Source organism: Saccostrea echinata, unplaced genomic scaffold (genome assembly GCF_033153115.1).
Source record: "Saccostrea echinata isolate AGI-Se365-2 ecotype Australia unplaced genomic scaffold, CSIRO_AGI_Sech_v1 ptg000052l, whole genome shotgun sequence".
Lineage (NCBI taxonomy): Eukaryota > Metazoa > Mollusca > Bivalvia > Ostreida > Ostreidae > Saccostrea > Saccostrea echinata.
Genome location: NW_026889801.1, coordinates 7,531,479 through 7,558,100, shown reverse-complemented (window position 1 = coordinate 7,558,100; position 26,622 = coordinate 7,531,479). Strand labels below are relative to the sequence as shown.

The 26,622-nt window shown below is 33.0% G+C and overlaps 1 protein-coding gene and 2 long non-coding RNA genes across 4 annotated transcripts in view; 1 reads left to right on the top strand and 2 right to left on the bottom strand.

The window, feature by feature from the left end:
* LOC133204320 (multiple epidermal growth factor-like domains protein 10) overlaps nt 1–26,622 on the top strand; it is a 609,956-nt gene that overhangs the window by 361,679 nt on the left and 221,655 nt on the right. The window lies entirely within an intron of this gene.
* LOC133204005 (uncharacterized) lies at nt 1,468–11,594 on the bottom strand. The gene is made up of 6 exons (XR_009723510.1): nt 11,522–11,594; nt 2,957–3,140; nt 2,654–2,773; nt 2,452–2,550; nt 2,171–2,353; nt 1,468–1,502 (listed from the first exon to the last, which is right to left on the bottom strand). It is a non-coding gene; the product is annotated as an uncharacterized LOC133204005 (long non-coding RNA).
* Nucleotides 11,586–19,633, bottom strand: LOC133204006 (uncharacterized). 2 transcript variants are annotated; one of them, XR_009723512.1, is made up of 3 exons: nt 19,580–19,633; nt 12,147–12,243; nt 11,586–11,626 (listed from the first exon to the last, which is right to left on the bottom strand). It is a non-coding gene; the product is annotated as an uncharacterized LOC133204006 (long non-coding RNA). The 2 variants fall into 2 exon arrangements; XR_009723511.1 differs by lacking the exon at nt 19,580–19,633 and adding an exon at nt 14,535–14,589.

The window sequence follows — 26,622 nt, the reverse complement described above, 5'->3', positions numbered from 1 at the left end:
CAGAAATTCTGCCAGAATTTTAATTCACTTTAAACAATCTACATATTGTACAATGTAATACATAACACCTTATACAAGAGGCCCATGGTCCATGACACCTGAGCCCTTTTGCAAGAGAAAAGCAGAAATCAGTTCAGTATTGGAAAGTTTGAGTAATTATACAATTGGTGCCACCCTATGCCCCGTGGGTGATGATTTGAACAAACCTGAAACTACTTCTCCCATCCTACCCCTTGATGTTACGATTTGAATAAATTTGAATGTACACTACCTGAAAAATACTCCTGTATTAATATAACAAATCATGGCTTTGCTGTTCTTGAGAAGAAGGCCTTTAAAGACATTTTCTATATAATTCCATGTAAAAGTCTTATGCCCCATTGTGTCCCCACCCTTCTGCCAGGGGTCATTAGTTGATAAAACTTCAAGCTACATTACCTGAGTATGCTTCTGTATTAATATGACTTGTCATGGCTTTGCTGTTCTGGAGAATAATTTTTCTGGCCCACTCAGACCTGTTTAACTTTTCTAATTGATGTCAGTATTCTAGAAGTTGTCAGTATTTTGAGCAGTTTGTCAGTAAAAATGCAACTCAGCTTATTAGACATTTTTATATGAAGAACCCCTTGTTATACAAATACTAAGCACTAACTACGCAAGTCACCGTATGCTGTCTACTGTTGCTTACATATTTTACATTTGCCGTAATTATATTGTTTTTAGATCATTTTTGATAAGGCCACTTCAATCAACAAGCTTCTTTATCAAACTGATTGGCAAATTTCGGGAACGACTCTGATTTTTTCCGTCTTTAGGGAAAATCTGTATATTTTCAATGTGAATCTGTAGAGCACTTTTTTACTCGAAGATTCATGGAAAATACTAAAAAGCTGTACAAGTAAACAACTCTGCCCATTGTTTCTGGAGAAGATCTTTTTAAAGATGCCATCAAATTTGCACTTATTTTTGATTATATCCCCTTAAAATAGGGTGATGCCTTTCATGTGAACAAACTTGAATCCCCCACCGAAGAATACTTTGTGGCAAGTTTGGTTGAAATTGACGCAGTGGTTCTTGAGAAGGAGCTGAAAATTTGAAACAACAGTGACGCTGGAGATGGACAATGGACAAACTTTGATCAGAAAAGCTTACTTGAGCTTAAGAAAGTTCTGTTTTCAGCTTTATTACCAAGATCATTAATGGTATCTTCATCACAGCTTTTTTCATCGCTTGAAGGATGGTATGATTCATCATCATTACCATCATCATACTCGTCTGCTTCATCACTTAAAAGTGGCCCTGTATCATGTCCTATTTAAAATTCTACAAAAGAAATTATCATTTTAAGACTGTTCATTTTTATGGGGTTAACTTTTAATTTGTAACAATCAAACAACATCATAAATATAGATTACCATGATTCTCATTGACAACATCATGACTGCTGCTTACATTTATAAATGATTGGTGTGATTCCTCATCCTGCTCAATTGCAAAAGACTCTGTCAAAACATTCAAATTAGATATTAAATTGGAAAATAACACTTTTCTTAAAAAGTAAGATTCAAATTTATGAATACAATAGGGGTTATCTATTTTTTTCTTTTTGCCTTTACTATGCATACAGAGAAGAGTCCCATGGGCTACAACATTTCCCATGTAAAAGAAGCTTTTCTTAATGTTTATAAAGAGTTTTTCTCCTTAATTTTCTCATGCAAAATTGTGAACTCATATTATGACCCTATCCTAACTCTAAAGGGTCTCTGAATCCACTATCCCCCCCCCCCCCCCCCCCCCCGCTTCCTTCCTCCCTTTGGCCATGATTTGAACAAAAAGGAAGCTACAAGAAGGTTTAAAAATACAATTTGTGGTCCAGTTGTTCTTAAGAGGATTTGTAAAGATTTTAACTAGTACATAAATGTACGTATATATTTCAAGGTAAATCTTTGATCACCTATTGTGGCCCCATCTACCTCAAAGGCCATTTTTTGAACAATTTAAAATCTTTATTACATCAGGAAGCTTTCACATAAATTTCAGCTCCTGACCAGTAAAGTGAGAGTATTATGGGCTTTGAGAAGAAAATACACATTATGGTTTAATTTGACCTCCAAATCTTTTTTCTAGTACCATAATAGTGTACGATACATTTATTAATTTGACAACATACCAATCTTCTCCTGGATTTTGTATGCTGGTGAGCACAGACTGGGCTCACAGTTTTCAGCAAAGTTATCAGCTGTAACTCTAAACTCCCACTCTGAGTCCTGAGGAAGATCGGTGACAGTAAAGAGGGGTCAGTGCAGGGGTACTCATTTCTCTGTTCCCTTAAACCTCTCTTCTACAAGGTAGTCTACAAAGATAATCAATATTATCAACTGCTACAGTGTTTATGTGGTTTTGAACAGAGATCAACATTTCCCTTTTTTTATTCTACTTTTAAATTAGTACCTGTAATTTTACAGCCACCATTATGTTTAGGTGGTTCCCATTTCAGATAAGTTATAGAATTGTTGACAGCCTCTGGTACACCAGGTGGCAAAACCTTGGCTAAAATAAAAGTTTAAAAACGTGAAAGAAAAAATAATTGAAAATAAAGTACAATATGGTAATTGTTTTTTAAAATGTTATAATTTTTTTCAAATATACTTACTGTATTTGGGCTTGGGAGTTATGGGACCAATCACATCACTAGACTCACTGATTTAAAAACCTTCAAGATTCTTGGCCTGTATGTGGAAGTTGTATTCCTTGTCCTGTTTTAATCCCTTCACTGATGAAAAAACTCTCAAATTCAAGTTTTGTAAACAAAACAAATTTCAAGAATCACTTTTGTAAAACATCTTTTCACAGTTTTCAGCCATAATATACTAATTACATGCAACAAAAGGACATGTAAATCCACTTACTAGTTCATAAGAAAGATACATGAGTCAACAAGTAATCAGTTACTCACCCTCATAAACACACTAATCTACTGGGTAGTCATTAGCCTGCCTCCAGTGGTGGGGTCTTCGTATTCTATGACATATCCTATAATCTTCTTAAAACCATCATTTCTTGGTTTGGTCCAAGAGAGAGATTGACAAAATCTTCATCAATGTCGAAAACACTTGGATGTCCAGGAGGATCACAACAAGCTGAGGGAAACATTTAATATTTTCAAAATTTTTCAACCCAGTTCGTCATGTAAGCACAAAGACATTCTTTTAATTGTATATACCAATCAATGCTCGAATCTTAACATATCCCTTCATATTGAAACGAAGTCTTAAAGTTTGGAATTCATTTGATATCTAACAATTCATGTTCAACAGAATTATCACTTCACTTCAGCTTAGCTTCAGGGGAGAGATCAAAATTCATACACATCTACAAAAACTAATCAATCACCTGAAAATGAATTTCTTTGGCTACCACTTAAATATTTAGATGACTTGCAAAATAAAGTGGACAGACAGGACAGTATATATAGCTTGAACGAATAGGGATATACTAAAATACTTAACTAAATGTGCATTCTCAACCAAATTTGTGCACAGTGCACTATTTAAAGAATGTCCATACAAAGTAGTCAAAATACCAATCCCAAAGATCTTGAACTTAGCATTTTACAATTTTTTCCTCATAAAAATAGACGAATTCAAAATTTGATGAAAAATATTAATGCTCTCAAACTAGGAATAATTAACATTTTTGGTGGAATGGCTCTGTTCAATGGTACCAGTTATGGAAGAAAAAAAAAATGCTGCTGTTTGTTCTTTATCACAAAATACATTGTATTTAAAAAAAAATTCCATTTCTTTTTTATTTTAAACATTTTTTCCTTTATATTCCCACAGAAAACTTTAATCCACTATTGTTGTGCCACTCTACGGGTACCTCTAGGAACCATGATTGGGAAAAAAATTGTACAGCACTTTCTGAGGATAACAGCTAAGACATTAATATCACTAATCAATGTCCTCTTGTGACATACATTCCAATGAAAAACTTCAATCCTTCATTGTAGCCCTATCCTACCCCACTGTAGATGCACTTCATTTATTTATTTTTAATTACAAAAAGACAATTGAACAAACTACCATGTTATGACCGCATCTTATTATGACATTTTTTTTATATGTTGATGTAAAAAAAATATTGATTCCATACTGGTTCCACCTACCCCATTAAGTCAGATTTGAACATGCAAACTTGAATCTATACCATGTCAGGACACTTCCACATAAGTTTCAATGGTTTATAAAAAGGAGATTTTTATATGAATCAAATTTTCACTGTTTCATAGCTACTTCTCCTTGAAAAGTTGGTCACCATTCATTTAAACAAATTAAAATTGCTAAGTGGTTCTCCAGAAGAAGTAAAATGCTCCAGAGCTTTTGAGTAGATTTTTGTCTTAACCTATATTTCCACTTTTGCATAATGTTTTAGTTCTTACAATAAATTTGGATTCTACAATACCAATTAAAATATATTCAGTTTCAGTTAAAACTCCATGATTAAATTCCTCACCAAAAGCATTAAGTGAGGAACTACTGTATGTGTACTTAAAAAAGCAGGCTTCATATTTTAGGGGGCCCTTGGCGCAGACAACAATGCCCTAATTCATGAATACCACTAAGAAATCATTTATAAATACAATATATGGTACAGACATTTATAGCGCTAATTCATGATGTCGCCAACACCTCAAAACCCAGTGATTTCGCTAAATTTTGAATACACTATTTTATGGACACATACAGTATATTTTGTGGCGGAAGGTTTTTTTTTTTCAGAAGAAAATGATCATTTCTTTCTCTTTCAAAGTATTTAAAGTATGCTAAGTTTGGATTCCTATTTTTCCATGCAGCCTACACACAGAGTTATTCTGAGCCATGAATTGTTTTATGCTGGTCCTAAATTATATATGAAATAAAATATCATGAATTCTATCATTATATTTGATAAGTATAGCAAATATATTGTGAAAATCCAGAAAAAATAGCCGTAATTTAAATTAAGCTTAAAATTAGCACTATTTTGGTAATATCTAAAAATTAACATCACAGACCCCCACTTTTAATTTTCTTTTCTGAATATATAAAATACTTTTAACCATTCTTCTTAAATTCAGTAAAATGTCATTACTTTCAAGATATTTTATTGCTTGATAAATTTTTTAATGCCAGAAAAATATTTTCTGAGTGCAAAAAGGTCAAATAATTGAACTTGCAAAGTAATTTGAAAATTTTTTGTTGTCACAAATTTTAATACACCTATATATTCAAGGTGAAATAAGACTGTGTTTGTTCCCATAATTTATTTGAAAAAAAATATTGGAGGAAAAACTTTAATAATTGATTTATGTGTAAGACGTATTTACAGTGCAAAAAAGTCAAACTAAATGCTCAATAGCGCCAAGAGAAGCACATTAACCCCTATTTTTTGTTTTGATTTTTAATTAAGCTAGGTGTGTAGATTCTAAAAATATACTTGATAAAAGATTCTCATTACTTTTGAATTTAAAATTTCAAAATTATGCTTTGTAAAGTAGAAATCTGGTGTCTGATTATAATCGATAACATTGAAACACTAGAAGCTGATTCCAAACATTGATCGAAAATGAAAATAAACCAATGCAAGGAAACTCACAACATCTGTGTGATAAATGTATACAGACAGGGAAACTCACTACATGTTGGTAAATAATGCACTCTGGCAAGGAAACTCACTACATGTGTGTTAATAATGTACTCTGGCAAGGAAACTCACTACATTTATCCATAGTAGGAACAAGTTGATGATGAATTTACTGCAAAGGAAATGTAGTTTGTTTTAACATTGCCAATGTACTCTGGCAAGGAAACTCACTACATGTGTATGATAATTTTAAACAGACAAGGAAACTCACTACATGTGTGTAAATAATATACTCTGGCAAGGAAACTCACTACATATGTGTAAATAATGTACTCTGGCAAGGAAACTCACTACATGAGTGTAAATAATTTACCCTAGCAAGGAAACTCACTACATGTGTGCAAATAATGTACTTTGGCAAGGAAACTCACTACATCTGTGTAAATAATGTACTCTGGCAAGGAAACTCACTACATGTGTGTGATAATTTTAAACAGACAAGGAAACTCACTACATCTGTGTAAATAATATACTCTGGCAAGGAAACTCACTACATATGTGTAAATAATGTACTCTGGCAAGGAAACTCACTACATGTGTGTGTAAATAATATACTCTGGGAAGGAAAATCACTACGTGTGCAATTACTGTCCTCTGACATGGAAATTCACTACATCTGTGTGATAAATTTTAAAGTTAAAGATAGAAACTCAAAACGTCGACACAAATACTGAGGCATGTGACTAATGCAGAGATTGTTAGATACTGTACGTAGCATGAAAAAAATTGCTGGCTTCACATCAATGTTGCTATGGAATGAAGGAAAAAAATATACTACATGTTTTGTCTTTGATGAAAAAAGAAAAAAAAAATAAAAAAGATAGAAATAATGTTATATTGTAATATATTTCAATACAAAATTTAATATTGCAATGTATCCAAGGTATTGTAATAGGATTTTTAATTTGCAATACCTAGCACTTAACTATGAACACAATGAGTGATTTGGCAATGTTAAAACAAACTACATTTCCTTTGCAGTAAATTCATCATCAACTTGTTCCTACTATGGATAAATTATATATGGCTCAACTAGTATTATAAACAATGAAAGTATATCCCTGAATAGAAAATAGCAAAATTTATATTTTTTTCCCTAAAAATGTATGTCTGTAACATGAATATATTTCATTCAGAATGAAAGTAATAATAAAGAAATAATCCTTGAAATATTATGTTTTTTACGTTATGTCAAAAATCTTGACGCGAGCCCATTGCAGAGGTGTGAGAGAGGAACGAACGACTACTCTGCATAGGATATTGGTAAACAGCAACCCCCCCACCCCCCCCACCCCCCGCCAAACAAACAAACAAACAAAACAAAAAACACGATATAATATCTAATCATAATATTTAACCTCCTGGGGTAGTGAACTCTATAAAACATGTTTAGTAGACTTATCTATAATGCATATCATAGAAGAAATATGGAATCAAAATAATCATCCCAAATCAAACATACATGTATTAACCATTAGAGAGAATCTAGGCATGTCACTCCAGTTTGTTTACTTTGTACCCCATTGGTTTTTCTGAGTTGAAATCATGTTTTTATTTCAAAATGAAATGCCATTTCACATTCTTTTGACATATAATTCAGTCTGTCTTTAATTTGATGAAGCTTTTAAATTGGATTTGCATCTCATAAGAATCCTACAATTTATTCTCAAATACAAATCAATCAGTGTTTTGGAAAATCCTTAAGTAAAAGCAAGAGGCCACTCAATCTCATTCATAACAGTATGTCACTTCTTTTCATATCCATGCTCAATACATTTCACTCTGATTCTTATTCTTCATAATTTCAATACTTTGCCGATGCTTCATTGTGTTAGCAATGTATACCAGTTCTTCTTACTTTTATACTAATTCCAGTTCTTAACTACTGTAACATTATTTTTAAATTTGCAAATTAAATCTCTGTTACAAATATCAATTTAAATATTTTTGTTGTAGGCAACCAAGAATTCAAGTAATGTGAGAAAAACAAAATGCCAGTAATATGTCTTCAATTATGTCATAAAAATGACTCTGGCCATCCGAACCGAGCAGCATCCAATCTTATTATTATGTGTTGATACTTATAAGTGTTGTCAAATTGGACAATTTTTAGTAACCGGTTACTCGCTTACTTTTCCGATCAAGTAAACGGTTACATGGATGGATTTTTTTTTAGACCTTTAAGCATCCTTGCTCATGGTATGTATTCAATAATAACTGTAATATATGTAACGTCATTACAATTTCCATGTTTAACACTTACATACTGGCCAATATCAAACGCAAATGCACTGTAGATGCATTTCATTTATTTATTTTTAATTACACAAAGACAAATTAAAGCTTCTAAATGAATTTGTTCTTGAATATCCTGTAATAGTTGGCAATTTTTGCGGATGTCCTAAATATAAACTTACTTTAGTTTCGTTTCTGTGTATGTTAATTTCATTTTACATATTTTACACCTTTCGGATTTAAATTCTTTTAAAACATTTCGGAATCTATTCTTTTGATGGCTGTGGAGGCATCTTGTTTAAAATTAATCCTGTACTGCGGACTAGCACAGTATAAGTGAGGTAATTATAATTAACCCAGGTTTTCTACATTGTATACTGCTTGGCAATCAAAGCCATCGATTAGATAAACTGTGAAAACTAAGTGTTATCAAAACAAATCGGTCATGTTTGTGAAACGCTAGATCAAGTCTAACGTTAAATAACAGTAAATAAAATGGTAGAGGTGTACATTCATTTCTGAACAAAATAACATTTCTTTTCTACTTTTGTCTATATATCCGAGTAACTGAGTAGCAGTTTTACTATCTGATACTCGCATTGTTTGCCGATTAACCGGTTAACCAGGTACTTGTTGACAACACTAGTAGAAATGGTTAAAATGGCATCACACAAAATAAAGATAAATTAATTATTCAAACAACAGGGAGTAATACAGTAAAACATGCTTACAATAGCAAAGAGCCGGGGACCAAAATATTTAATTCTTTATAAACATAAACTTTCCATTTACAACACTTTTAAATCTATGGGGAAGGAAATCACTTCAATGTAAGCATATAAATTCATTTTAAGCATGTTTGCTATAACAATGTTCTGGCTGATTGATTTGAAAATTTTATAAATGGTTCTTCAATGATGTGCACAATTTAGGAGACACTGCAACAAATGGAAGCTAGACCACTGCTCCTTGATGAAAATATATCCTTGTTGGTAACCTTATTATAAATCTAGCTTAATAGTCAGACTGGGTGAAGCCTATCTTTATGAAGTATTGATACTGATGGTGGCATTACATAAAATCAAAGGCCTGAAGGCCTGAGAGATGCATCGCACTGAAGGTAGAAAACTCAAATTTTTTTACTCAGAAAAATTCGACATACATCTTGAGGGAACGAAAAAAAATCAGGAATAAAAATAAAAATTAAAAATATCATTTCTTTGAGGTTAAAAAAAGATTTTGAGTTGTAGCATTTTTTTAGTCGGTCGGAAGAGGGCAAACAAACATTTTTTTTAAAGATAGTCTGATATATCAATTATAATTTATTGATATTTAAATTAATCTATAATTGATTTTAATTATACTTTTATTTTTTTTATTCTTTCATCATAAACATAGTAGAAAGATGAAATAATGAACGAGAATTTAGAAATGAATGATTATTGAATAATTCTATATAATTTCATATCTGAATTTTTTCCGTTTCTTTCATTATGAGCATTTTTTTTTAAATATCAATACTTTGTCTTAGACTAGTTTTATCAATCAAAATGACATAATACGTAAACCATAGTTGGATACATGAAATGTTCATATAATTCGGACTGAAAAAAAAAAAACAATCGGGAGTGGTATACGGTATACTATGAAACACGTTTCCTCGATATTTTCGATAAAATTAACTCAAAAAGTCTATGTTTATACGGTATTAGTAAACCTATAAATTGAAATCCACTGTCATTGCAATTTTTTATCAGATATTTTATCATACTCAACTGACATTTTACCAAAAACCGATCATTTCACTGTTTCGTGTCACCCTTCCTCGTGGAATTTTTTTCCCAAAACAGTCTAGACGAACTCCAAAAACAGCTTTGCTTTTCCGGAAGTAAGAAATTGAGACTGAAAAGACTCCGAAAACAGAGTCCGCGCATGCGCACACGCACAAAAAAATAGCGATTTTTCGGCAAAAATGATGGGTCTACAAAAACTGTCTGCAAAGTTTTGGAAAGTATGGCAATTATGCCAGTACTCAGAAATGCTAAATAAAAGACTTTGGAAGAGATCGTATTTGTCAGATTTTTGATTTTATTTGCAAAAAAGGAGATATTTACTTTCAAAGTTGACGTTTGAAGTCAGGTTAATTACAGAGAAAATGATACGTTTGAGAAGTAAATATGCATAATAAAAGGGATATATATGCAAAATGGGACAATACATATTGTAACTGTTAAAAACTTGACTGAATTTTACACATATATTAGCATTCCGGTATTTTTATTTGTGTACGACATCTGAATTGAACGCGTAAGTTCTTACCATGGTTATTTACCGATTTTTTTTTATCACATTTGAACAGATATTATTATGAAAACATTTTTAAAACTATTAGCTATCAAAATGAAATCTTTAAAAACCACTCTTCTAGAAATTAAGGTCACAACATGTCTTCTAAATATAAACCTGTGAATATCTCTGCTCCGTAGTGAAAAATGCGCATTTTCTAATTAAAATACATACAAGCTGGGTGTCTTCAAAAACAAGTAAAAGCACCTAGATATCGTATGAACAACATAAAATTTAAATCAAGGAGACAATAAATCAAATAAGAAAATAATTCTTACCGGCAGTATTGAATTCGATGCCGTATAATCCAATTTACTACTATGCAAGAGTTTGAAGCAATAAATAAGTCAATATCCACAAAATAATTTCATAAATATAATTATCCATTCAACAAAATTAAAGTAAAGTCACAATGCACTAAATACAGCCATTATGCAGCCGTATATTTGAAGAAAGCGAACGACAATCCATCGTTTGTTTACATCGGACGCCATTTTGCCGCAATGCATGATGGAGCCAAAGACTTCGTTTTCGGAGTTCACGCCATTTTTAGAGTTCGTCTTGACTGCGAAAGGTGGCCCTTGTTGCAAAAATTTATTCAGTTGAACATCTTACTATTCGTTTCATCAAGTGAAAAAATAATGATATGCCTTCTATTTCTATAAAAACAACCATCTTGTTCCTACTGTTAGTGATGTTTTATAAAATAAAATTATTGTATATTTTTCTCAGATATTCATACAAGCAATGTCGTATTACATGGCCTAATAATTTATGGCAAGAGCTGTTGCGATGTAAATAGATCTTACTCCGCGTAGCACATGTTTGTTTGTTGTTGTTTTCTCTCTTTCTCTATTTTTGTTTTGTTTTGTAATTGTTTCTTTTTTGTTATCTTTGTTGCTTTCAAAGTATAAACAACATATATATGTGAGATTTTATGTTATTTGGTATTTAAAATAGACAATGAATATCACCAACTTGTCAATATACATTTGCTCTATTTTCAATGGCGTATTTAGAATCAATATTGTGGAGTCCTTTGTCGCCGCAGTAATTGAAAAGAAAGAAATGGGGGTCGACTGCAATGAGGCCACATCGCTGTTAGGGATGCGCCTCAAAAAATAGTTTGTGTCCAAAAACATGTGAATAAACATGATAAATATTAAATCCCTCTTTATGACATTATGATATCATGAAATTAGCTTAACAGCAGACTGGGTAGTGCAACTTGTATAATTATATTTATATATATTACCTGAATTAATCTCATCATCATCATCACTGTCAAATGAATTTCCATTGAATTCCCAACTAAAAGGGTCCGATTCCATTTCCACATCTGAGCTAGCCATTTGGATGTCTAAAACATCAAAGCATTTAGATTCAACATCACCTTTTAAAAATTAAAACTGTCTTCAAACAAGAGGCCCATGGGCCACGATGCTCACTTTGGTCAAATAGGTTCAATAAAAGACTTACTTATAGACACAAAATATTACAAAAAAATTTATCAATTCAGATTCTGAGATCTTATTTTCCAGGTATAAGTCTTCTTTTAAATGTGTCTTTGTGTGACATCATATTGCAACTAGGGGATTGCTCTAAAATCAGCCCCAGTATTTCCAATTTGTTTAAGCATCATTTATGTTAAAAATTATACAAAAAATATTTTTTGGAAAAAATATACAAACTTAAATTTAAATACAGATCAATCTGGATTTTAATTTTTTTGCACAAAACTATAAATTAAGAGCATATAAAATTATAATCATGTAATGAAAAAATATGAAATTCAAGCAGTATTATCATTCTTTCTACATCCATCCACTTTACAAAACAAAACCACAGATGTTGAGAGTAAATTAATAATATAAACTTACTTTTATAGTCTGATATAAATTTGATCTCAAAACCTTTTTGGTCAAAGCCAGCCTGGCAGTAAAAATCTGCTTCTGACGAAGGTGACATTCGTCTTCTCTGAAAATAGATGTGATCAGGGAATACATAAGCTTTAATTCATAACATACTATATAAATGGTGCCTGTTTTGGAGGGTAACAAATGAAATTGACACCCTTTTGAAAACCATTGTTAACCTTTTGTTTTGTCATTGAAATGATCCCTCCTGAAATATTTTATCGACCAAATATTAGAAGATTTTTTTTAAATTTTAATCAATTCTTTGCTTGTAATCAAATGACCACCAAAACTTGTGTTGGATCTAAGGGAAAACAAGTTTCTTGGTTGACTAGTGATACTTTTTACAAAAAAGTTAACTGTTTATTGAGTTTTTTTTATCAACATATAAACATAGGTAATCAAAGATTACAAAGCTCAATGAATGGTACATGTGTATCTATAAGTAAGGTAAATCTTGTACCAATTTTGTGCGAGATCAATTATCAATGCAAGTTTGGTTAAAGTAGGACTTATTGTTGCATGGGAATAGACCTGCTCCAAAAACTTTAAACTTAAACTGTTTACTCATAAAGAAAATGTAGGTCAGTTCCAGCATCCATAGCATGTCTGGTAGTGTCCATCCCTAGTTTCGTCATCCATGCAAGTTTAGTCATAACATGTCATATAGTGATAGAGCTACTCCAAAGACATTACTCTGGTCACATATCTGAAAAATGTAGGTCAGATTCAGCATCAAAAGCAAGTCTTCTTGTGTCCATCTTTAGATACATCATTCCATGCTAGTTTGGTTCTGGTAAGGCTAATAATTACTCATCTGGAAAATAAAGGTTCAAAGCAAGTCTGGTAGTGTCCATCCCTAGGTGCATCCTTCATGCAACTTTGGTTCAGGTAGGGCTTAGTTACTTGGAAATGCATGGACTTGCTCCAAAAACTTTAACCTGGTCACTCATCTAGAAAAATTTAGGTCAGATCCAGTATCTGAAGCAAGTCTAGTATTGTCCATCCCTAGATGCATCATCCATGTAAGTTGGGTCCAGGTACGGCTTATAGTTACTTGGGAATGGACTTGCTCCTAAAACTTTAACCGGGATGCCGACACAAACGAAAATCAATAATTATGATTTGCCATCTAAATCACATGTTCAATTTCAAGTGTGATTTACAACATTTTCATAATTTTATTCGGTAAACAAATAAAAAAAATTACAAATTCATTTTTAATGGACCCAAATTATAGCTTGTATAGCCACTGTATTAGTGTAAAATGTGCACTGTGCCATTTGGCTGACCCCACAAAATGCAAGAAAGCCTGATTTTCTAGTTTGTAAGTTCATTGCAGTCTGCACTCTTGGTATTCATCATCGAAATTAAATGATATCCATGATGTATCATATAACAAGAGGCCCAAGGGCCTTAACGGTCACGTGAGTGTAAAACAATAATCCATAGAGGATCCATAGAGTATAAAATAAACTGATAGAACCTTAATTTGTTGCCCAAAAGCAAGAAAAATAGGATGATCATGATCTTCGAAATAATTACTCTAATATTCAGTAACAACTCATAAATTAAGTTCTAATCTGTCCCAAATTTAGATTTTTTTCCTATAAGTTTTTTCTAATATGCCCCCACCCTACCCCCGAGGGTCATAATTTGAATAATCTTGAATCTACACTACTGTAAAACACTTTTTATTCACAAGAACTTTATTTTTGCGTAATTACGTGAGACAGTGTGCTCGTGAAAATTTCATTCTCACTTATCTTAGTATTCCTAAAGATTATATACAGCAAACACATTTCGTGAATATTCTGTCTCGCTAATAAGGAGTCAGTGACTATCTCGCGAAAATGAAGTGTCCCGAAAATTTAGTGATCTACAGCACCTGAAGATGTTTCTGTATTAAAATGACTAATCATGGCTTTGTTGTTCTTGAGAAGAAAATTTTTAAATGATCTTTCCTATATATTCCTAACTAAAATTTGATCACCTGTTGTGTCCCCTCCCTACCCCAGGGGGTCATGATTTGAACAAATTTGAATTTACATTACCCAAGGATGCTTCCATATAAATAAGACAAATCATGGCTTTGCTATTCTTGAGAAGAAGATTGTTAAAGATTTTTCCTATGTATTCATATGTAAATCTTTGATCATAAATTGTGGCCCCACTCTAGTACATTACCTGAGGATGCTTCCATGTAAATATAACCAATCATGGCTTTGCTGTTCTTGAGAAAATAATTTTTTCAAGATTTTTCCTACATATTCCAATGTAAAAATTTCATTGTTCATTATGGCCCCACCCTCCCCGGGGATCATCATTTTAAGAAATTTGAATCTACACTACCTGAAGATGTTTCTACATCAGTTTCATCTTTCTTGGCCCAGTGGTTCTGGAGAAGATTTTTTTATTTCAACTTAAATTTTTTTTTTTTTTTTTACCTTTTTGTTATACAATGTACTTATACATGTATTGTTTTCGGTAGTTAATGGGCTAGTGATGATTGTCAACCTCGAGCTAGTAACTTTGTTACTTCCACTAGCCCAGGCTAGTAACTAATTTTTGTAATTGCACACCCCTGCCCAGGGGTCATGATTTGAACAAACTTGAATCTACACTACCTGGGGATGTTTCCACGTAAGTTTTATCTTTCTTGGCCCAGTGGTTCTGGAGAAGAAGATTTTTAAAGATTTTTCCTATGTATTCCTATAATGTAAAACTTTGATCGTCCATTGTGGCCCCACCCTACCCCTGGGAGTTATGATTTTAACAAACTTGAGTCTACACTACCTGAGGATGTTTCCACATAAGTTTCATCTTACCTGGTCCAGTGGTTCTTGAGAAGAAGACTTTTAAAAGATGCCATTAATTTTTCACTAATTCTTAGTTATCTCCCCTTGGAAGACGGTGTGGCGCTTCATTTGAACAAACTTGAATTACCATTACCCAAGGATACTTTGTTGCAAGTTTGGTTGAAATTGGCCCGGTGGTTCTTGAGAAGAAGTTGAAAATGTAAAAAGTTTACGCAAGACGCACACCCGCACGACGACGGATGAAAACAGATACATGTAGCAATAGGTCACCTGAGTGACTCAGGTGACCTAATAAAATCAGAGCCACCAATCAACATATTGACATCCACTGGCTAAGCAACAAACTTTTCCTCTGATGTGGTTCCTAACTCCAAAATATCAAGTCATTTTGCATGGCTGCACCACAGATTTATGAAATTGATGCATATGGAAAATATTACCTTAGGCCATTCCAAGTTTTTTCTATGTTTAGCATCCACCCATCTTTCAAATACTTCCCTACCTATTCGCAAAAAACACACAAACCAAAAAGTAAAACACAAGTCATTATAGCCATAAAAATGATGTCATTCAAAGAATATGATTCCATTAATCTATTTTTCTCGTAGAAATATTTATTCTTCAGCAAAATCAAGGTATTAAATGCTTAAAATATTCCAAATATGGCATATTGTAGACAAATACTTAGAGAAATTGACAGAATTCAGTGAATCGACCAGTATAAACAATTTCAGGACTCCTGATTTTGTTTGTTTGGTTTTTTTTTTTTTTTTTGTTAAGGGATGTCAAAAAATCCAAGGCACACGCGGACGCTAAACATTGAAAAAACTTGGAATGGCCTTAAATGTACAATGAAATACCATACTAACAAATTCTAATTAATTATCTAGGCTCGCTCTTTGATCTCTAAAAGTTGGCATTAAAAAATGATTTTGGTTTAAATATATTTTATTCTAAATACTTGCTGTAATAGATGACAAATCTCCATGAAGTTCTAAAAACAGAAAATTTATTTCCACATATCTGTTATCAAGGTGGCAGGGGATAATTTTTCTTTTCAATGCCAAACATGTGCCGAGGGGGTAGGCATATGCATGAGGTCAATAAAAACAGATCATAGTTTGGGGCAGTTTCTTGGGTGCTAATTAATTGCACTTCATATATCTATAGCTCAAAAAATGTGTCAACGTATAACATGTAACCTACATATTAAAGTGCACATGTACCGAAAATGCACTTGGAGGTCTCCAAAGATTTTGGCTTGTTTTTCCAAGATTTGGGCTGCTGTCGCACCTATACAGCCCATCCCATTCCCGAGCGAGCAGGATAAAACACCCAGTATTCTGTAGAACAATGCATGCCCTAATGAAAATTCACCAATTAATCTGGGGCCATTCACCTTCCCTCTGAGATGCACACCACTGCTTTTCAGCTGAATTTCCTCTGCGACTGACCAAATGTCTTAGTTTCGCATTTACAACTCTATATATGCTAAGCATCAGAGTGACACCTACATGATGCACATCATTTTTCTCAGCAAGCTCTGCTACACTGCACATGTACATGTATCCCATACTATTCTATTCCATCCCATTCTATTCATTTTTCTACATAAAATATCACATCAATCAGGGGATATCTCAGTTTTTAAAGAAATTTGACAGTGCGTACTAATCTATAGTATGAAACTATCCCCTGCCACCCAATGTCATATGGCCATAGTCAAGTTGTACCCAAGGCAATTCAAATCTTAACATGTTAACATACAAACATATATGGTTTTGAGTTGACACAGATAAATGCTGTTTTTATTCTCACGGATCAAAAAGTTCCTTGATAAAATGGTTTGCTTAACGGATAAAAGTTATGTAATTGATCCTAAAAGTTTCCTTTTATTATATTTTGCTAGTTGTAAAGGGGTATATAATAAATTTATCATTATAACAGTAACTTGATCCTGAGACCCGTATTACGTCTCGTTGACAGGCGCGGATCATCAGATCAAACTCATCTGATCTGATGATCCATGCATGTCAACTTGACATGATACGGCTCTTCGGATCAAGTTACTATTATAATTATATATATATACTGGCCTCTGTTCTTCTTTCAGAAAATATCATAGGCTCAATTTCGTTGAGTCAATAATTTGGAATATCCCATAATTATCTCTTAATTTGAATCACTTAAACATGTTAAATCAACACGTGCCCCTGATCGGCCGAGAATTGCAAAATTTGGTGGTAATCTGCTTTACATTTAGATTATTTTACAACGTATACTTTAAAATTTATTAAATATCCATTCCAATAAACAAAAAGAACAGATTACATTTATCGGAAAACAAATTTTTTACTGAGAATAAACATAGTTTGAAAAACTTGTAGTGTTTTGGGCGAGTAAACATGATACTGAAGGAGATGCCTATCCCGTTAGTATATAGATCCCTGACTTAATGCATAGAATAATGATTATACGTTAAAAAAGTGTGTTATAAAATTTGCATTGTCTGTTTATGATACGGAATACAACAGATCTAGGGCCTATAAGTCAAAAAATTTATTTGTTTATTCATTTGAAAATTTTGTTACAATTCCAGGAAATGCAGACATGGCTCTTCTTTATAGTAAAATTCTGCGCCAGATTTTCATTTTGCTCCGTAAAAGTTCACTTCAATTATAATGCCCTGTTCACACGGAGAGTTTAATTCGAATTAAACATAAGTTACTGCGAATTAAATTTGAATCGCATTCGCACAGGGAATTAATGCGAATTAGTTTAATTCAAATTAATTAACTGCACATTAAATTACTTCGCATTAGCTCCGTGTGAACGCTAAGCGAAGCTAATTCGAATTAAATTTTGACGCATGCGTAATGGCACAATTAAGTCACATGCCACATGTCTGTGGACAGATATGGATACTTATGCTATTTTTTAGTGGAAAACAAAGAAAAATTATGTTAATCACTGAAATGTGCATAGAGACTATGACAGAATGTAATATGGGTTTGCTGCGCATAAGGCGACGTGATTTGAAAATGACCTCATTATAGCCTTACTGAATAGCCTTACTGTAGAAATAAAATTTTAATTCCCATTAGTTTACTTCGCATTAGCTGTAGTGTGAACACAATTTAATTCACATTATTTACTACGCATTAATTTACTGCGAATTAAACTCTCCGTGTGAACAGGGCATAACAATTTAATGCATATTACTGTCAATCAAAAATTGTTTTAATCAGTAAATCATGATGCAAAAACTAACATAACTTGCAGAAGTCAGCATAAACAACTTCACTAGCGAATCAAGATCCCATTCAAAAAACATTGGTAATGTAATGCAATATCATGCACTCATAATATATAATTTTCTTATCGGTAAAATAAAACAATTGATACCCCATATGAGTTCCACATGGTGAAAAGAAGGACCCTTGACATGACCGACTTGCTAACCAGATATGACCTCGGTGGCCTTGGTCAGGTTAATTAGAATAATCTAACTGTGTCTTGGGACAGGCCCTCACTACAGTTAGAATCCCTCCCATATACCAATAATATAGCAGAAAATTGCAGAATCGCTCCGAAATGATTTTGGAGAAAATTAATGAAGTTGCATTGAAAATAACAGTCAAATTAATCATAAAAAACCTTTTGAGACTGTAAATACCTTTCATCTAAAAATTTAATCCATATAATGGAAGAATTCAACACTTTTTCACCAACATTTTTTACTCGTTTCAAATTTACACAAGATGTTGACATTCAGAACTCTCGGGATATTTCATAGTAAATGCACAAAGTTAGAGTTATCTCCCGTATTTTCTTTGCTACATGGACAATACACGGAATGCATTCTATCGTTAAACAGGGTCCGTAGGACATTTATCATTTTAATGATAGAACATTCTATCTATGGTCAGGTCAGTTCACCTCGTAGACCAAGTCTTGGGTCCGTATTTCACCATGTTGACCTCAGAAGAGGTAATAAATTGTTAATATTGTTAAGTTATGAGTTGTCATCAATTTATATAGGGGAGTCAGTTTGTAACAATTCTCCTGGTTACGATTTGAATTTTGTCGTTTCATTAATATGAGTTGACCTATTGGGTTTGATCTGATCTACTCAACATGCTAGAGGTTCACGGCGATATACTTTTGACTTGGCGCTCCGAGGTATATAAGGAGCGTAGGGACGTTTAACCGAGGTTCTTACTTGTAGGAGGAGATCTGACCTAGATACGATCATACGAGGCTGGTTACGAGTTGACCAAAAACCCTTAAACAGACACTGTAACTTTTCTGTGTTTCCCAATCCCAAACAAGGATAGACTGTAATGCAGGCCCAACTGTGTTCATTGTACGTGTATAAAAAATGAATAAAACGGGCACTATAAAGATTATCGTTCCGAAAAATTGACACATACAACTGACCTAGTTCGAATTTTCTCAACTAAGTGACAACTTTCCAAAGTTCACAGTACATACGATGAACTTCAAGCATCTTCTAAATTTCCATCTTCAAAAGTAACAAGAGAAGATTTTTATACTTTAAAGCTTACAAATACTTACAAAACTGTCTTTCATACGCAATGCAGTCTCAGTGATCAGTTCATGTTCAACAGTTCATGTTGTAGGGTGTTACCTTCGCTTAACTGGTTCTTGTGAACTTCCGGTAACCAGCACATTTCTGAAAAGTGAAAATCTTGTAATATGCAGGCAATATTTATGACTTTTAGAGTGGGACAGTTGCAAAGTATGATGGCAAAGGTACTTATTTTGGCCATTTTAGGGTGGGACAAGTCATTTTAACAACAAAAGACCCTACATACATAATATATATAACTCAGTAACTGTAGGGCAGTGGCGGATCCAGAAGGGTGTCTAAAGATTAAGGGCCTGGGACACAAATTATAAATGCAATATTTAGCAACAACAAAAATAAAAATTTCTTAATCTTTATACGAATAATTTTGGTTATAACAGGGGAGTTGGCGCCCCCCCCCCCCCCCCGAACCCCCTCCTAATAAAGGTCCCTGATTTTATTATGAATTGAGAAAAGACTCATGAATACATGTAGTTATTCAAATCCATGAAATAAACCCTCAAATCACAGGTTCCTCCTAGTTTTTGGACAATTTAGACCTGGCCTTCAGTGCAAAACTGTCAAATTAATCAATATAATCAAATTATCAGGAAATTAATTAATCAATTTAGATTTAGAAAGTATGCTACATTTAAGATTTAGACAGTATGTTAGCATGGTTAGAAGCATATAATATACTTTTAGTCAAGAGTGTACGGGGATTTACCCTGGATTGTATTCCATACACCTTGAGGCTGAATCAAGGGTGTAGGGGATTTACTCTGTGTTGTATTCCATACATTTGTGCAGAAGGCCCCAGTGCTTTTTAACTATGCCTTGTGACATCACAATATTTTACCTTCAGCTCAAGCTGTACATAGTACATGTATACTAAATTACACCAGCTGGCTTGCTATACAAACAAATCTTGTATTACAAGTTAGCTTGCTGCTTCAGCCTCTGAGGATGTATAGAATACAATTTACCAGAGGAAAATCTCTTTACATCCTTGCTTGAATTGCAGTGGATATATCCCTGCTAGAATTACAAGAAAAACAATCCAATGCATGTCATATTTCCTTAGAAATAAAAAATGTCATGGTCAAGTAAGATTTTATACAACTTTCAAACATTTTCAGGTTGCATGATATCCAAAATCATGCACGTTTAAAATTCCCAAAATTATTTCATTTAGAAAAGGAAATCACCAAATATTTTGCAACTGAATGGAGTCTGTACCCTTCAAGTAGTAGCCATCTATATCACAGCCTCAACATGGCTGATGAAGGAGAAATTTAAAGGTCATATTATATTGTATATATGTACAGGGGTATTTATGAACTTTAATTTACTTTGATTTAATTTTCATACAAAATGAGGACGGGAAATATATTCTTTCACTGCAGTGGAAGGTATGAGACCAATTTATTTAAGACTTTATAAATCTATGTTTATGCACTGGTCCCACTCTGGTGAATAATATTGCCTAGTCTCTTATTCATGGACTATAAATTTGTGGAAACTTGAATGTAATTGATATTGCAATTCAAATTATCCTAGTAATTAAGAATACGAAGCCAAATATACTTATTAAGCGGATGTTGCATTATTTTGTATGCTTTCTGTGGTTCATGACATTATGCTGAAAATTCTTTCCAAAAAATATTTACTTGTACATACGTATGTTTATCTAGAGTGTTCCCAGAAAAAACATGTGTAATGCCTGCTATATAGGCTCATAAAAGTTGCAAATAAATCTAAGGATGGTCAGGTATTTGCTGTACAGTGCATAAAAAAATCCACAAATAGGAAGGCTCTGATAGAAATTGACAATATAATAGAAAATGTTGAATATGATTCCCCTATCCTCAAAACTAAACAAAATAATATTACAATTAAATCAGAAATAATTATAATTTAATGCATGTTTCCAACAATCCTCTGAAAGTCTGACTATCCCTATGATATTGACTTTACTACACTTGAATTTAACATTCAGCTGATTTTCAAAGGAAATACTTAGTATTCAAGATATCTTTATCTAAATTCACACAATGATATATTGTGAGAACTATTCAAATGTGTCCATTTTTTTTACCTTGACTTAGCTTTTTCATTTTGCATTTTGTTCAGTTTTAAAGGAACTTTTTTTTTATCCAAATACACATACAGTGTACTATCACATGTTGGTAAGAAGTATTCAAATGTGTCCTGAATTTTTTATTGTGACCCCTATGATATTGACGCAACTATTTCAATCTGCATTTAGCTCAATTTCAAAGAAATTATTCAAGATGTTTTTATCTATACACATATCTGAGATAAACTATGTCAATTTTTTTTATCTTGATCTTCCCTTTGACCTTGACCTCGCTATTCCTTATTTTGCATGTAGCTTAGTCTTAAAAAAAATCTTTTAATTTATTTTTATCTATGCACTTGCACTGACACATATTGGTGATAACATTTCAACTGTGTCCAAATTATGACCTGTTCCTTTTGTTAATCATTAATCTTACTATTTAGTTTAGTTACAGCTCTTTTTTTTTAAAGAAAGTATTCATAATATTTCTATCAAACGTACAATAACACAAAATTGGTGAGAGTTATTCAACTGTGTCATAATACTTCAAACCTTTATAAAGTTTCCTTTGACCTTGACCTCATCATTCCTCCTTCACTCTGATTTTGAACCATAGAAGCCTGATGCTTTTTTCCTTGTTTCATCAAAACTTATCCTGGGTAAGGCATTCATGTCCTGTTATAGATTTTAATTTCTTTTAATGAAGGTTGTTATCTAGAAAGCTGATATCTCAAATACAGGGATACATGTATGTCGAAGTGAGTTGGCACTCCCTAAAATCTTTTTTTCAGCATTCTTCATTTTTTTAACCCTTGTCATTTCCAATCTTTCTGCGAAAATTTCAAATTGTTATTAAAAAAAATGAATTGCAATGTTTATGCCTTTATAAAAAAAATTTAAACAAAATAAAAACAAAATTTTACCTATCAACCCTATTTTTTATTAACAAGTAATGGTACATGTATACAAGCATGTTTTTTTCCTTAGGCCTGATGTCTTATAGATTTCATTCCAGTTAATAAATCTTGTTGATCGATTGATTGTTTGTTGTTTAATGTCCCTCTTGAGAATTTTTCATTCATATAGAGATGCTACTACTTGCTGGTGTAGGGCTACAAATGTTGACCTATACTCGGCACTCAGGGCCAGTGAGGGATATTTTTCGAGCCAGCACTTACTGTGACAAGGGACCTTGGTTTATACAGTCTCATCCAAAGGACCGGTCTCCATGACCCGCAGTGGGATTCGAACCTGCGACGTAAGGATCAACTCCTTACTCCACGACTCTAGAGCAGACACCCTAACCACTGCGTCAAGCAGGCGACAAGAAATCTTATTAAAAAGTCTAATAAACTGTAGCTCTGTACATTGTATTTACCCTAAAATGTGCGAATTCAATGCATCACCAAACTCGATAAATCATGATATCTGTATAACAACATATTGCTGTTTCCTAATTAATGAGAATTAGTTTGTGTATATATATAGTGCAAACATATAGTGCATATGCATATATGCATAGTGTATATGCATATAAACATATCAAGTTTTCAAGCAATAATTACTTAAGGTGGTATGGGATACCAAACGAAACTTCTACATATTTATGTACCCAAATTAGAAGGATTTGAAATACCCCCACCTTTCAGTATATTAAAGTGTAATTTTAATAATTTTTTTATTATTTTAATGAGAAATACAAAAACGATTTTTTTTCTTGCATAATTCTTTTTTCATAAGCTTAATATTATAGGCAGGCGTTTGCTAATATAAAATGTTTATAAAAACAAAAATGACAAGAAATATGTCTTAGTATTTTTTTAATTTTCAACAAAAAATAAGCGTAAAAAACTGAGAAAACTTTATTTCTTGAAAACAGACGGATAACATTTCATGAAAGTCTACAATAAGAATGTATCTTAATATGTTAGCAACGTGAAATAAAGAAATTGAAAATATATATATAAATGGAAAATATAAAATGCATTTAAAATTTTTTGAATTAAAAGATCCGAGCGGAAGAGTTATCCTTCTTTATTTTCCAAGGGTTGAAAAAACCTGGGTGCTATTCTAGAAATGATGAGCATTTTTTCCCAACCATAAAAAAATCGCACTTTGTAGTTTTCAACTTTGAGCAGTTTTGAAAACAATGCATGGACAATCGCTTTCCAGGAGGTGTCTTGTTCAGAGCAATTGCATTCATCTGAACGTTTTGGGACTATATACAATAGCTAGCTGATTTGTGACCAAACAGTTACTTCTTGAATTAAATAACAAAAAAGTCCAGCTCTGGTTAACGTGATAATTGATTGGTGATAATTCAGCACAATGTGAAGTAATCGCACTTATCCATGCCTCACCGCACACAAGGTGCTGTACAGCTACTCAAACAATTGAAATACAGCTTTTGCTTAAAAGTGTTCAAAAGCAGCAATGTTGAAACTACCTCTTACAGGGGTTTGCTTTTTTAAATGTCCGTTGTACAATTATAAGTAAATTTATATACTTGCGATTTTTTTGTCTGTTTTTACTTAAAATGCCGACTTGTGAGAACTTGCATTGAAATAGGCTTCAGATTGTTCTTTTCAACGGTGTATCTACAAATTTTGACCCGATAATAAGCACTCATGCAAATCAAAACAATACTTCAAACGGAAATACGTCATAACGTGGAGGTATCCCATACTACCTTAAGTTGAACTTCAGTATCCATGACACTGATATATTGAATATCATGGATATGTTGAAAGGGATTTTGAAGTCCCAAACCCATATTCTTTGGGTATTTTGCCCTGGATATCTTGAATCCTTAGATATCAAGGTTTGACTGTATTTAAAATTTTTGGAGTTTCATTGTTATTCTGCTAACCCAGTTAAGCAGGTATTACTATTTCAATCTATACTATATGTCTTGTTAATTCCTTACCCATACTAATTATCAGACTAGTAATCAATGACTTCCCTAAGTAAGTTGTGACTTATTGACCACTTTCGGGTACATTAAAAGTGGCAGATTCAGGACCCCCCCCCCCCCTCCAAGATATTTTTTTTAAATTGTCATTTTTACAACATATTGCATAAATGCGATTGTCTCTTTGCTATATCCAAACACATTGTTCTGTATTGTATTATATGTATTAAAAAACCCAAACATTTACTTATTGTAGTACTCTTAGATAGATTAAAGGCCGACTGAGTCATAATTTTTAATATTATACTTTCATGTAAATTAGTTGAATCTGATTCATCAAGAAACATTTGTTAAAAACACTATTACCCGCTGAATAATGAAGCCACACCCTCCAGGATAGCAACAGTCGACATTGCTTGACTACAGGTGATATTCCAAAAAAATATTGACTCTGCAGAATTTATGCGCGCAAGGTTCACTGTAATGTGATTGTTTGTTTGTTTGTATGTTGTTTAATGTCCCTCTCGAGAATTTTTCACTCATATGGAGACGCCACCACTTGCCGGTGGAGAGCTGCAAATTTTGTCCTATACTCTGCACTTACGGCCATTGAGCAGTGAGGGATCTTTTTTGTGCCAGCACCTACTGCGACACGGGACCTCGATTTATATGGTCTCATCCAAAGGACCGGTCTCCACGTCCCACAGTGGGATTCAAATCCGCGACGTAAGGATCAACTCCTTACTCCGCGAATCTAGAGCAGGCGCTCTAACCACTGCGCCACGCGGGCGACTCACTGTACTGTGTATTTGTATAAAACATTCAGTATGATATGAAAAATACTTCATGTAGTTGCAATTTAGGGTAACATTGAAAATTTTCACCCCAAGAAAACCATTGTCAACCTGGCTGTGCATCGGTTGACAATGGTTTTCTAAGGCTGAAAATTTTCAATGTTGCCATGGTTACACTCAACTACATGCAGTATTTATATAATACAATCTCAAACTTTATATTACTGAGAAAGAACTTCAAGATATCCAAGGATTCAGGATATCGAGCCTCGGTTGACAATGGTTTTCTTGGGGTGAAAATTTTCAATGTTACACTCAACTTCATGCAGTATTTATTATATTATGCTGAATGTTTTTGCGAATACATATAAAAGTGAACCTTGCATGCATAAATTCTGCGCAGTCACTATTTTTGGAATATCACCCGTCATGAAGCATTGTTGACTGTTGCTATGCCGGAGGGCATGACTTCATCATTCGGTGGGTAATAGTGTTTTTTAACAAATGTTTCTCGGCGAATCAGATTCAACTATATAGCAGCAGAAATAATCTGAAAACTGAAAGCCAACCAAAATGTTAGTCTAAAAATGTTGATTTATTTTGCTCCCATCCTTTTGCATAAAGAAAGCTTGAAAATTCTTTCCATTTAACTCACATTTTTTTTAATTACTAATAGTATGCGCAGTGGTTATAGCATTTGCTCTGGAGTCGCAGCTTACATTGCGGATTCGAATCTCGTTGCAGGACATGGGGACAGGTCCTTTGGATGAGAGTATATACCGAGCTTCTGTTTCATAGTATGCGCTGGCATGAAAAAGATCCATAATTGCTTATGGGTGCACAGGTCTAAATTTTTGGCCCTCCACCGGCAAGTGGTGGCATCTCAGTATGAGAGAAAAATTTTCAAAGGGATGGTAAACAAGCAAACAATTATTTTAATTACTTGTTCTTTAATATTAAGCAAATATGAAAGAATTTTATTTTTTCTCTTGAATATTTTGCAATTGTATCAGAGCTTGAATACTGTTTGTTATCTCCATATATTTCGTCAAACTCTTTCTTTCAAATAAACTTAACTTTCGGGAAGTTCTGGTAAAGTCAAATTACTGGTATATAAAATGTGAGATTATATGATGAAATAATTTCATTAGAGATGATGAAATAATCTCATTAGATAAGGCAACATTATTTAAAATGAATTGTTTAAAACAGATAAAAAACACTAAAAAAAAAAACCCCAAA